This window comes from Microcebus murinus, chromosome 5 (genome assembly GCF_040939455.1).
Source record: "Microcebus murinus isolate Inina chromosome 5, M.murinus_Inina_mat1.0, whole genome shotgun sequence".
Lineage (NCBI taxonomy): Eukaryota > Metazoa > Chordata > Mammalia > Primates > Cheirogaleidae > Microcebus > Microcebus murinus.
The window spans coordinates 114,024,743-114,037,541 of record NC_134108.1 but is presented as its reverse complement, the minus strand read 5'-3'; the positions used below and the strand labels follow the sequence as shown (position 1 = coordinate 114,037,541).

The 12,799-nt window shown below is 63.8% G+C and overlaps 3 non-coding genes across 3 annotated transcripts; all 3 read right to left on the bottom strand.

The window, feature by feature from the left end:
- Nucleotides 1-2,444: 2,444 nt before the first annotated feature.
- Nucleotides 2,445-2,563, bottom strand: LOC142871039 (5S ribosomal RNA). Its single transcript, XR_012919385.1, has one exon. It is a non-coding gene; the product is annotated as a 5S ribosomal RNA (ribosomal RNA).
- Nucleotides 2,564-6,070: 3,507 nt separating this feature from the next.
- Nucleotides 6,071-6,189, bottom strand: LOC142871126 (5S ribosomal RNA). The gene has a single exon (XR_012919413.1). It is a non-coding gene; the product is annotated as a 5S ribosomal RNA (ribosomal RNA).
- A 3,507-nt stretch (nt 6,190-9,696) lies between these two features.
- On the bottom strand, nt 9,697-9,815 carry LOC142871115 (5S ribosomal RNA). The gene has a single exon (XR_012919411.1). It is a non-coding gene; the product is annotated as a 5S ribosomal RNA (ribosomal RNA).
- Between the last annotated feature and the right edge of the window lie 2,984 nt (nt 9,816-12,799).

The window sequence follows — 12,799 nt, the reverse complement described above, 5'->3', positions numbered from 1 at the left end:
CCCGTGGGTGGGTGGCGAGCTAGCGGCATTCAGAAGAGCGAGGCCCGCAGTCTGTGCAGAAGACACCTGCACTCGGGTGTGTGTGGCGGCACGATTCCCAAGCAGCTCCAGATGTTAAGCCAAGGAGAAGCCAGGGAGTTCCCAACGCCCCAGGTGTCCTCAGCCCACGACTGGCTGCTGGGGGAATGCGAAGCCCGGCTCCTTGTCTCAGAGCGGGACAACCAGGAGGTGTGACGTACACCCCGGGGTTCCCAGGAGGATCAGGCTGAAGCTGGGACTTGGCCTGAAAGTGTCCCCTCGCACGGCCACCCCCTTCCCCTTCCTGCTCCTCTACTCCTGGTGCCCCTCCATCCAGGGGCCAGACCTTAAAGAGTCACCCGCAAGAGAATCCTGGTCCCAAAGGAGCCTTCTGGGGGACCCGTGCTGAGAGAGGTTGTGGGCATGGCCCGCTGGGGCTCTGCCCGACCCAGGGCTGAGAGATGCAACCTCCCAGCTCTGGGTCCCTGCAGGGGAAGCGTTGGCAAGCACAGGGCCAGTCCTCCAAAGGCCCAGGTGCAGGGAGCCCAGGCCAAGCAGCCTGTGGAAGAAGCCACCCCGGGAACACGACTGCAGGCCACGGCCCTTCCCACCTCCTCCTCCTCCTCCTGCTCCTCCACCCCCCCCGACCTCCCACCCCCACCCCCGACATGGCGCAGGGCTCAGAGACACCTCAGACACTTGCTACCCAAAGTGCAAAGGGCATCAGTTGCTCCTCCAAACCCCCCCCCCCCCGCCCAGCAGACCGCGTTGTCCAGCCAGCCCCGGGCCTCCCTGAGGTGCCCAGCACAAAAGTGCAGACAACCACCGGACCCTCAATCTCAGTTTTCGGATGTTTTTGCCACTCTAAGGACCCGCAGGCCAGCTGGGCCATCTGGCAGGACAGAGAGCCCCGGAATCCGACGTGGAGAGCTGGGTGTACGTCCCCACGAGGAGGCGGTCCCCACCTCCGCGGCTCTCCCCTTGCGGGGGGGGAAAAGCAGCCACGGGGCCTCAGAGAAGACACCAGGCTGGGCGCCCGCCCCACAGTGGGGCACGTCCCCCGCAGGCCACTTAGCGACGGCCGCCGGCCGGCGGACGGTTGGGTGGCGCGAGACGCTGCGGCCGCCCTGCTACCGGGTTCCTGGGAGGGCGTCCTGGAACCAGCGTCCACACCAAGCCCTTGGAAGGCCCAGGCGACGGAGGAGCCCCGTCAGGCAGGGGCCGAGGACGGTGACGGCCCGGGCGGGGAGGAGCGTGTCAGGCAGGGGCAGAGGACGGTGACAGGTGACAGGCCGGGCGGGAAGGAGTCAGTCAGGCAGGGGCCGAGGAGGAGACGGGGCTGGGTAAGGGTTAGGGTTAGAGTCAGGGCACAAGTCACAATCGCAAAGACCTGGAAGCGACCCGAGTGCCCATCGACCCACGAGTGCGTAAATGAAATGTGGCGCGTGGACACCACGGAGTGCTATTCAGCTAGGAGGAGCAGCGGTGAGAGGGCACCTCTCGTGGTTCTCCTGGCCAGAGCTGGAACCCGTTCCAGTAAGCCAGGTAGCCCAAGAATGGACACACGAGCACCACGTGCTCGCGCTCACCAGCAAATGGGTACGAACCGACGGACACCCAAGTGGACACAGAGGAATCACCTTCATCGGGTGGGTGTCGGGCGGGTGGGGGGAGGGGATGGGCATACACCTCCATTAGGAATGGGGTGGGTGCGCACCGACTGGGGGATGGGCGCACTTGAGGCTCTGACCCGAGGGGGGAGGCTGGGAGAGGGCAACGTACCCGACCTTAACATTGGTACCCCCACAATACGCTGGAACAACATCAGAGGTTAATGAATAAGAACACAGGGGGGAGGGGGGCACGGGCAACACATGTCACCTTAATACTTGGACTCCCATCATCTGCTTGAAAAGAGAGAGAAAAGAAAATGCAATCATAGAGATAAGAGACACTTTTTAAACATAATGAATCCGAAGAGAAAAGTAAAAGGAGGCCTGTGGGGCAGGTCTGGGTGTGACTCCGGATCCCCCAACATCAGGTGCCACCACCAAAGATTCCTACGTGTAGCCCATAGAACCCCAAAAGCAACGGGACGAGTTCTGGTCACATACTCCCTCAAAATGACATCCTGGCCTTCTTCTGGAACTCCCTCCCCTCTCAGACTCTCAAGGTTTCCTCCAGCGTGTCGGTTCCCACGGAGCAGACCTTTGGTCTGAGACCTGACAGTCCAGAAGCCACGCATGCTGCCGCGTGACGGCGGTGTCGCGGCTTGGGACAAGAGGAGGCCCCACGGTGCGGGCTGGGGCGCCAGGCACCGCGGCGGGCGCTGAGGGTGGGGGTGACCCCCGCCCCGGGCCGCCGCCTCGCTCCCAGAGAGGGGACAGAACAAGAGGCAAAACAAAAAAAAAAAAAAAAAAAGAAGAAGCCTACGGCACCCGGTATTCCCAGGCGGTCTCCCATCCAAGTACTAACCAGGCCCGACCCTGCTTAGCTTCTGAGACCAGACGAGATCGGGCGCGTTCAGGGTGGTGTGGCCCTAGACGGCGGAGGGCGCCCCTGCCCCGCTCAAGAAGCCGAGCCTCTCTGCGCTTTCCCGCCGCCTCCTCCCGCCCCAGGCCCCGCGCCAGCGCTGACCCGCACCGGGCGGGCCTGTTGAGTTCACCGGCCGGGTCCGGCGGGCTCCGAGGGACGGGGGTGATAGGCGGGGTGGGGCGGGGCGGGCAGGGAGCGGCGGGCCGGGGTGGGGGGCTGTCTCTCTATACACACACACACACACACACACACACTCACACTCACACTCACTCACTCACACTCACACAAGATGCGCCTCCACGGCTGGACTCGCCAAGGTGGAGACCTTCCAGCCCCCTTCCTCTCCTCGCCTGGCCCACCCCCAGCTCGTGGCCGCCCCCGCCGCCGCCGCCGATTGCGCACGCGCGGGTCGCCCGCCCTTTGACCCCAGGCAGGGGCCGCCCTCCCCGACAACCCCTTTCAGCTGCGCCCCCCACCCTGTGGGTGGGCTGCCGCCTATTCCCCCGGGCCCGGGCTGGGGCACAGCGCATGGGGGAGGGGAGCGAGTGTATGGGGCGTCTCTCTCTCTCTCTAGGGATGTGTCCCATGGGTGGGGTGGCGTGGTTAGTGGGGCGCTGAAGAAATCAGTCCCCTCCATCTCCTACCTCTGGAAAACGCCCAAGCCCTTGGAGAACTGCCGGCAACGCGACCGTGGGGGCCGGGACCCTCCTCTGTGTCCTCCTGTGGCCCAGTCCAAGGGGCCTGGGCCTGGCCGGGGCTGCATTGGACCCCGACCCCCCTGGCGTGTGGACTCGCTAAAAATCGGCGATTAGATATTGGATTCCAGCTTCATTGAGGTCATTTCACTAATGAGTGCACCGGAAAGAGTTTCCTAATCCATCTGTGAGGGTGGCAACTGAAAGAGAATTTTAAAGCTGACAGAATAGGCGAGGAAAGGCATAGGAGATTTCCACACCCAGTAAGGAAGCCTTTCCCGAAATGGAAGAAAGAAACGAGCAAACAGAGACACCGGTAGCCCGCCAGGATCAGAGTCTGCCCCCGAGAGAAAGTACCCTGACCAGGTTCACCCGTGGGTGGGTGGCGAGCTAGCGGCATTCAGAAGAGCGAGGCCCGCAGTCTGTGCAGAAGACACCTGCACTCGGGTGTGTGTGGCGGCGCGATTCACAAGCAGCTCCAGATGTTAAGCCAAGGAGAAGCCAGGGAGTTCCCAACGCCCCAGGTGTCCTCAGCCCACGACTGGCTGCTGGGGGAATGCGAAGCCCGGCTCCTTGTCTCAGAGCGGGACAACCAGGAGGTGTGACGTACACCCCGGGGTTCCCAGGAGGATCAGGCTGAAGCTGGGACTTGGCCTGAAAGTGTCCCCTCGCACGGCCACCCCCTTCCCCTTCCTGCTCCTCTACTCCTGGTGCCCCTCCATCCAGGGGCCAGACCTTAAAGAGTCACCCGCAAGAGAATCCTGGTCCCAAAGGAGCCTTCTGGGGGACCCGTGCTGAGAGAGGTTGTGGGCATGGCCCGCTGGGGCTCTGCCCGACCCAGGGCTGAGAGATGCAACCTCCCAGCTCTGGGTCCCTGCAGGGGAAGCGTTGGCAAGCACAGGGCCAGTCCTCCAAAGGCCCAGGTGCAGGGAGCCCAGGCCAAGCAGCCTGTGGAAGAAGCCACCCCGGGAACACGACTGCAGGCCACGGCCCTTCCCACCTCCTCCTCCTCCTCCTCCTCCTGCTCCTCCACCCCCCCCCCGACCTCCCACCCCCACCCCCGACATGGCGCAGGGCTCAGAGACACCTCAGACACTTGCTACCCAAAGTGCAAAGGGCATCAGTTGCTCCTCCAAACCCCCCCCCGCCCAGCAGACCGCGTTGTCCAGCCAGCCCCCGGGCCTCCCTGGGGTGCCCAGCACAAAAGTGCAGACAACCACCGGACCCTCAATCTCAGTTTTCGGATGTTTTTGCCACTCTAAGGACCCGCAGGCCAGCTGGGCCTTCTGGCAGGACAGAGAGCCCCGGAATCCGACGTGGAGAGCTGGGTGTACGTCCCCACGAGGAGGCGGTCCCCACCTCCGCGGCTCTCCCCTTGCGGGGGGGGGAAAAGCAGCCACGGGGCCTCAGAGAAGACACCAGGCTGGGCGCCCGCCCCACAGTGGGGGCACGTCCCCCGCAGGCCACTTAGCGACGGCCGCCGGCCGGCGGACGGTTGGGTGGCGCGAGACGCTGCGGCCGCCCTGCTACCGGGTTCCTGGGAGGGCGTCCTGGAACCAGCGTCCACACCAAGCCCTTGGAAGGCCCAGGCGACGGAGGAGCCCCGTCAGGCAGGGGCCGAGGACGGTGACGGCCCGGGCGGGGAGGAGCGTGTCAGGCAGGGGCAGAGGACGGTGACAGGTGACAGGCCGGGCGGGAAGGAGTCAGTCAGGCAGGGGCCGAGGAGGAGACGGGGCTGGGTAAGGGTTAGGGTTAGAGTCAGGGCACAAGTCACAATCGCAAAGACCTGGAAGCGACCCGAGTGCCCATCGACCCACGAGTGCGTAAATGAAATGTGGCGCGTGGACACCACGGAGTGCTATTCAGCTAGGAGGAGCAGCGGTGAGAGGGCACCTCTCGTGGTTCTCCTGGCCAGAGCTGGAACCCGTTCCAGTAAGCCAGGTAGCCCAAGAATGGACACACGAGCACCACGTGCTCGCGCTCACCAGCAAATGGGTACGAACCGACGGACACCCAAGTGGACACAGAGGAATCACCTTCATCGGGTGGGTGTCGGGCGGGTGGGGGGAGGGGATGGGCATACACCTCCATTAGGAATGGGGTGGGTGCGCACCGACTGGGGGATGGGCGCACTTGAGGCTCTGACCCGAGGGGGGAGGCTGGGAGAGGGCAACGTACCCGACCTTAACATTGGTACCCCCACAATACGCTGGAACAACATCAGAGGTTAATGAATAAGAACACAGGGGGGAGGGGGGCACGGGCAACACATGTCACCTTAATACTTGGACTCCCATCATCTGCTTGAAAAGAGAGAGAAAAGAAAATGCAATCATAGAGATAAGAGACACTTTTTAAACATAATGAATCCGAAGAGAAAAGTAAAAGGAGGCCTGTGGGGCAGGTCTGGGTGTGACTCCGGATCCCCCAACATCAGGTGCCACCACCAAAGATTCCTACGTGTAGCCCATAGAACCCCAAAAGCAACGGGACGAGTTCTGGTCACATACTCCCTCAAAATGACATCCTGGCCTTCTTCTGGAACTCCCTCCCCTCTCAGACTCTCAAGGTTTCCTCCAGCGTGTCGGTTCCCACGGAGCAGACCTTTGGTCTGAGACCTGACAGTCCAGAAGCCACGCATGCTGCCGCGTGACGGCGGTGTCGCGGCTTGGGACAAGAGGAGGCCCCACGGTGCGGGCTGGGGCGCCAGGCACCGCGGCGGGCGCTGAGGGTGGGGGTGACCCCCGCCCCGGGCCGCCGCCTCGCTCCCAGAGAGGGGACAGAACAAGAGGCAAAACAAAAAAAAAAAAAAAAAAAGAAGAAGCCTACGGCACCCGGTATTCCCAGGCGGTCTCCCATCCAAGTACTAACCAGGCCCGACCCTGCTTAGCTTCCGAGACCAGACGAGATCGGGCGCGTTCAGGGTGGTGTGGCCCTAGACGGCGGAGGGCGCCCCTGCCCCGCTCAAGAAGCCGAGCCTCTCTGCGCTTTCCCGCCGCCTCCTCCCGCCCCAGGCCCCGCGCCAGCGCTGACCCGCACCGGGCGGGCCTGTTGAGTTCACCGGCCGGGTCCGGCGGGCTCCGAGGGACGGGGGTGACAGGCGGGGTGGGGCGGGGAGGGCAGGGAGCGGCGGGCCGGGGTGGGGGGCTGTCTCTCTATACACACACACACACACACACACACACTCACACTCACACTCACTCACTCACACTCACACAAGATGCGCCTCCACGGCTGGACTCGCCAAGGTGGAGACCTTCCAGCCCCCTTCCTCTCCTCGCCTGGCCCACCCCCAGCTCGTGGCCGCCCCCGCCGCCGCCGCCGATTGCGCACGCGCGGGTCGCCCGCCCTTTGACCCCAGGCAGGGGCCGCCCTCCCCGACAACCCCTTTCAGCTGCGCCCCCCACCCTGTGGGTGGGCTGCCGCCTATTCCCCCGGGCCCGGGCTGGGGCACAGCGCATGGGGGAGGGGAGCGAGTGTATGGGGCGTCTCTCTCTCTCTCTAGGGATGTGTCCCATGGGTGGGGTGGCGTGGTTAGTGGGGCGCTGAAGAAATCAGTCCCCTCCATCTCCTACCTCTGGAAAACGCCCAAGCCCTTGGAGAACTGCCGGCAACGCGACCGTGGGGGCCGGGACCCTCCTCTGTGTCCTCCTGTGGCCCAGTCCAAGGGGCCTGGGCCTGGCCGGGGCTGCATTGGACCCCGACCCCCCTGGCGTGTGGACTCGCTAAAAATCGGCGATTAGATATTGGATTCCAGCTTCATTGAGGTCATTTCACTAATGAGTGCACCGGAAAGAGTTTCCTAATCCATCTGTGAGGGTGGCAACTGAAAGAGAATTTTAAAGCTGACAGAATAGGCGAGGAAAGGCATAGGAGATTTCCACACCCAGTAAGGAAGCCTTTCCCGAAATGGAAGAAAGAAACGAGCAAACAGAGACACCGGTAGCCCGCCAGGATCAGAGTCTGCCCCCGAGAGAAAGTACCCTGACCAGGTTCACCCGTGGGTGGGTGGCGAGCTAGCGGCATTCAGAAGAGCGAGGCCCGCAGTCTGTGCAGAAGACACCTGCACTCGGGTGTGTGTGGCGGCGCGATTCACAAGCAGCTCCAGATGTTAAGCCAAGGAGAAGCCAGGGAGTTCCCAACGCCCCAGGTGTCCTCAGCCCACGACTGGCTGCTGGGGGAATGCGAAGCCCGGCTCCTTGTCTCAGAGCGGGACAACCAGGAGGTGTGACGTACACCCCGGGGTTCCCAGGAGGATCAGGCTGAAGCTGGGACTTGGCCTGAAAGTGTCCCCTCGCACGGCCACCCCCTTCCCCTTCCTGCTCCTCTACTCCTGGTGCCCCTCCATCCAGGGGCCAGACCTTAAAGAGTCACCCGCAAGAGAATCCTGGTCCCAAAGGAGCCTTCTGGGGGACCCGTGCTGAGAGAGGTTGTGGGCATGGCCCGCTGGGGCTCTGCCCGACCCAGGGCTGAGAGATGCAACCTCCCAGCTCTGGGTCCCTGCAGGGGAAGCGTTGGCAAGCACAGGGCCAGTCCTCCAAAGGCCCAGGTGCAGGGAGCCCAGGCCAAGCAGCCTGTGGAAGAAGCCACCCCGGGAACACGACTGCAGGCCACGGCCCTTCCCACCTCCTCCTCCTCCTCCTCCTCCTGCTCCTCCACCCCCCCCCCGACCTCCCACCCCCACCCCCGACATGGCGCAGGGCTCAGAGACACCTCAGACACTTGCTACCCAAAGTGCAAAGGGCATCAGTTGCTCCTCCAAACCCCCCCCCGCCCAGCAGACCGCGTTGTCCAGCCAGCCCCCGGGCCTCCCTGGGGTGCCCAGCACAAAAGTGCAGACAACCACCGGACCCTCAATCTCAGTTTTCGGATGTTTTTGCCACTCTAAGGACCCGCAGGCCAGCTGGGCCTTCTGGCAGGACAGAGAGCCCCGGAATCCGACGTGGAGAGCTGGGTGTACGTCCCCACGAGGAGGCGGTCCCCACCTCCGCGGCTCTCCCCTTGCGGGGGGGGGAAAAGCAGCCACGGGGCCTCAGAGAAGACACCAGGCTGGGCGCCCGCCCCACAGTGGGGGCACGTCCCCCGCAGGCCACTTAGCGACGGCCGCCGGCCGGCGGACGGTTGGGTGGCGCGAGACGCTGCGGCCGCCCTGCTACCGGGTTCCTGGGAGGGCGTCCTGGAACCAGCGTCCACACCAAGCCCTTGGAAGGCCCAGGCGACGGAGGAGCCCCGTCAGGCAGGGGCCGAGGACGGTGACGGCCCGGGCGGGGAGGAGCGTGTCAGGCAGGGGCAGAGGACGGTGACAGGTGACAGGCCGGGCGGGAAGGAGTCAGTCAGGCAGGGGCCGAGGAGGAGACGGGGCTGGGTAAGGGTTAGGGTTAGAGTCAGGGCACAAGTCACAATCGCAAAGACCTGGAAGCGACCCGAGTGCCCATCGACCCACGAGTGCGTAAATGAAATGTGGCGCGTGGACACCACGGAGTGCTATTCAGCTAGGAGGAGCAGCGGTGAGAGGGCACCTCTCGTGGTTCTCCTGGCCAGAGCTGGAACCCGTTCCAGTAAGCCAGGTAGCCCAAGAATGGACACACGAGCACCACGTGCTCGCGCTCACCAGCAAATGGGTACGAACCGACGGACACCCAAGTGGACACAGAGGAATCACCTTCATCGGGTGGGTGTCGGGCGGGTGGGGGGAGGGGATGGGCATACACCTCCATTAGGAATGGGGTGGGTGCGCACCGACTGGGGGATGGGCGCACTTGAGGCTCTGACCCGAGGGGGGAGGCTGGGAGAGGGCAACGTACCCGACCTTAACATTGGTACCCCCACAATACGCTGGAACAACATCAGAGGTTAATGAATAAGAACACAGGGGGGAGGGGGGCACGGGCAACACATGTCACCTTAATACTTGGACTCCCATCATCTGCTTGAAAAGAGAGAGAAAAGAAAATGCAATCATAGAGATAAGAGACACTTTTTAAACATAATGAATCCGAAGAGAAAAGTAAAAGGAGGCCTGTGGGGCAGGTCTGGGTGTGACTCCGGATCCCCCAACATCAGGTGCCACCACCAAAGATTCCTACGTGTAGCCCATAGAACCCCAAAAGCAACGGGACGAGTTCTGGTCACATACTCCCTCAAAATGACATCCTGGCCTTCTTCTGGAACTCCCTCCCCTCTCAGACTCTCAAGGTTTCCTCCAGCGTGTCGGTTCCCACGGAGCAGACCTTTGGTCTGAGACCTGACAGTCCAGAAGCCACGCATGCTGCCGCGTGACGGCGGTGTCGCGGCTTGGGACAAGAGGAGGCCCCACGGTGCGGGCTGGGGCGCCAGGCACCGCGGCGGGCGCTGAGGGTGGGGGTGACCCCCGCCCCGGGCCGCCGCCTCGCTCCCAGAGAGGGGACAGAACAAGAGGCAAAACAAAAAAAAAAAAAAAAAAAGAAGAAGCCTACGGCACCCGGTATTCCCAGGCGGTCTCCCATCCAAGTACTAACCAGGCCCGACCCTGCTTAGCTTCCGAGACCAGACGAGATCGGGCGCGTTCAGGGTGGTGTGGCCCTAGACGGCGGAGGGCGCCCCTGCCCCGCTCAAGAAGCCGAGCCTCTCTGCGCTTTCCCGCCGCCTCCTCCCGCCCCAGGCCCCGCGCCGGCGCTGACCCGCACCGGGCGGGCCTGTTGAGTTCACCGGCCGGGTCCGGCGGGCTCCGAGGGACGGGGGTGACAGGCGGGGTGGGGCGGGGCGGGCAGGGAGCGGCGGGCCGGGGTGGGGGGCTGTCTCTCTATACACACACACACACACACACACACACTCACACTCACACTCACTCACTCACACTCACACAAGATGCGCCTCCACGGCTGGACTCGCCAAGGTGGAGACCTTCCAGCCCCCTTCCTCTCCTCGCCTGGCCCACCCCCAGCTCGTGGCCGCCCCCGCCGCCGCCGCCGATTGCGCACGCGCGGGTCGCCCGCCCTTTGACCCCAGGCAGGGGCCGCCCTCCCCGACAACCCCTTTCAGCTGCGCCCCCCACCCTGTGGGTGGGCTGCCGCCTATTCCCCCGGGCCCGGGCTGGGGCACAGCGCATGGGGGAGGGGAGCGAGTGTATGGGGCGTCTCTCTCTCTCTCTAGGGATGTGTCCCATGGGTGGGGTGGCGTGGTTAGTGGGGCGCTGAAGAAATCAGTCCCCTCCATCTCCTACCTCTGGAAAACGCCCAAGCCCTTGGAGAACTGCCGGCAACGCGACCGTGGGGGCCGGGACCCTCCTCTGTGTCCTCCTGTGGCCCAGTCCAAGGGGCCTGGGCCTGGCCGGGGCTGCATTGGACCCCGACCCCCCTGGCGTGTGGACTCGCTAAAAATCGGCGATTAGATATTGGATTCCAGCTTCATTGAGGTCATTTCACTAATGAGTGCACCGGAAAGAGTTTCCTAATCCATCTGTGAGGGTGGCAACTGAAAGAGAATTTTAAAGCTGACAGAATAGGCGAGGAAAGGCATAGGAGATTTCCACACCCAGTAAGGAAGCCTTTCCCGAAATGGAAGAAAGAAACGAGCAAACAGAGACACCGGTAGCCCGCCAGGATCAGAGTCTGCCCCCGAGAGAAAGTACCCTGACCAGGTTCACCCGTGGGTGGGTGGCGAGCTAGCGGCATTCAGAAGAGCGAGGCCCGCAGTCTGTGCAGAAGACACCTGCACTCGGGTGTGTGTGGCGGCGCGATTCACAAGCAGCTCCAGATGTTAAGCCAAGGAGAAGCCAGGGAGTTCCCAACGCCCCAGGTGTCCTCAGCCCACGACTGGCTGCTGGGGGAATGCGAAGCCCGGCTCCTTGTCTCAGAGCGGGACAACCAGGAGGTGTGACGTACACCCCGGGGTTCCCAGGAGGATCAGGCTGAAGCTGGGACTTGGCCTGAAAGTGTCCCCTCGCACGGCCACCCCCTTCCCCTTCCTGCTCCTCTACTCCTGGTGCCCCTCCATCCAGGGGCCAGACCTTAAAGAGTCACCCGCAAGAGAATCCTGGTCCCAAAGGAGCCTTCTGGGGGACCCGTGCTGAGAGAGGTTGTGGGCATGGCCCGCTGGGGCTCTGCCCGACCCAGGGCTGAGAGATGCAACCTCCCAGCTCTGGGTCCCTGCAGGGGAAGCGTTGGCAAGCACAGGGCCAGTCCTCCAAAGGCCCAGGTGCAGGGAGCCCAGGCCAAGCAGCCTGTGGAAGAAGCCACCCCGGGAACACGACTGCAGGCCACGGCCCTTCCCACCTCCTCCTCCTCCTCCTGCTCCTCCACCCCCCCCGACCTCCCACCCCCACCCCCGACATGGCGCAGGGCTCAGAGACACCTCAGACACTTGCTACCCAAAGTGCAAAGGGCATCAGTTGCTCCTCCAAACCCCCCCCCCCCGCCCAGCAGACCGCGTTGTCCAGCCAGCCCCGGGCCTCCCTGAGGTGCCCAGCACAAAAGTGCAGACAACCACCGGACCCTCAATCTCAGTTTTCGGATGTTTTTGCCACTCTAAGGACCCGCAGGCCAGCTGGGCCATCTGGCAGGACAGAGAGCCCCGGAATCCGACGTGGAGAGCTGGGTGTACGTCCCCACGAGGAGGCGGTCCCCACCTCCGCGGCTCTCCCCTTGCGGGGGGGGAAAAGCAGCCACGGGGCCTCAGAGAAGACACCAGGCTGGGTGCCCGCCCCACAGTGGGGGCACGTCCCCCGCAGGCCACTTAGCGACGGCCGCCGGCCGGCGGACGGTTGGGTGGCGCGAGACGCTGCGGCCGCCCTGCTACCGGGTTCCTGGGAGGGCGTCCTGGAACCAGCGTCCACACCAAGCCCTTGGAAGGCCCAGGCGACGGAGGAGCCCCGTCAGGCAGGGGCCGAGGACGGTGACGGCCCGGGCGGGGAGGAGCGTGTCAGGCAGGGGCAGAGGACGGTGACAGGTGACAGGCCGGGCGGGAAGGAGTCAGTCAGGCAGGGGCCGAGGAGGAGACGGGGCTGGGTAAGGGTTAGGGTTAGAGTCAGGGCACAAGTCACAATCGCAAAGACCTGGAAGCGACCCGAGTGCCCATCGACCCACGAGTGCGTAAATGAAATGTGGCGCGTGGACACCACGGAGTGCTATTCAGCTAGGAGGAGCAGCGGTGAGAGGGCACCTCTCGTGGTTCTCCTGGCCAGAGCTGGAACCCGTTCCAGTAAGCCAGGTAGCCCAAGAATGGACACACGAGCACCACGTGCTCGCGCTCACCAGCAAATGGGTACGAACCGACGGACACCCAAGTGGACACAGAGGAATCACCTTCATCGGGTGGGTGTCGGGCGGGTGGGGGGAGGGGATGGGCATACACCTCCATTAGGAATGGGGTGGGTGCGCACCGACTGGGGGATGGGCGCACTTGAGGCTCTGACCCGAGGGGGGAGGCTGGGAGAGGGCAACGTACCCGACCTTAACATTGGTACCCCCACAATACGCTGGAACAACATCAGAGGTTAATGAATAAGAACACAGGGGGGAGGGGGGCACGGGCAACACATGTCACCTTAATACTTGGACTCCCATCATCTGCTT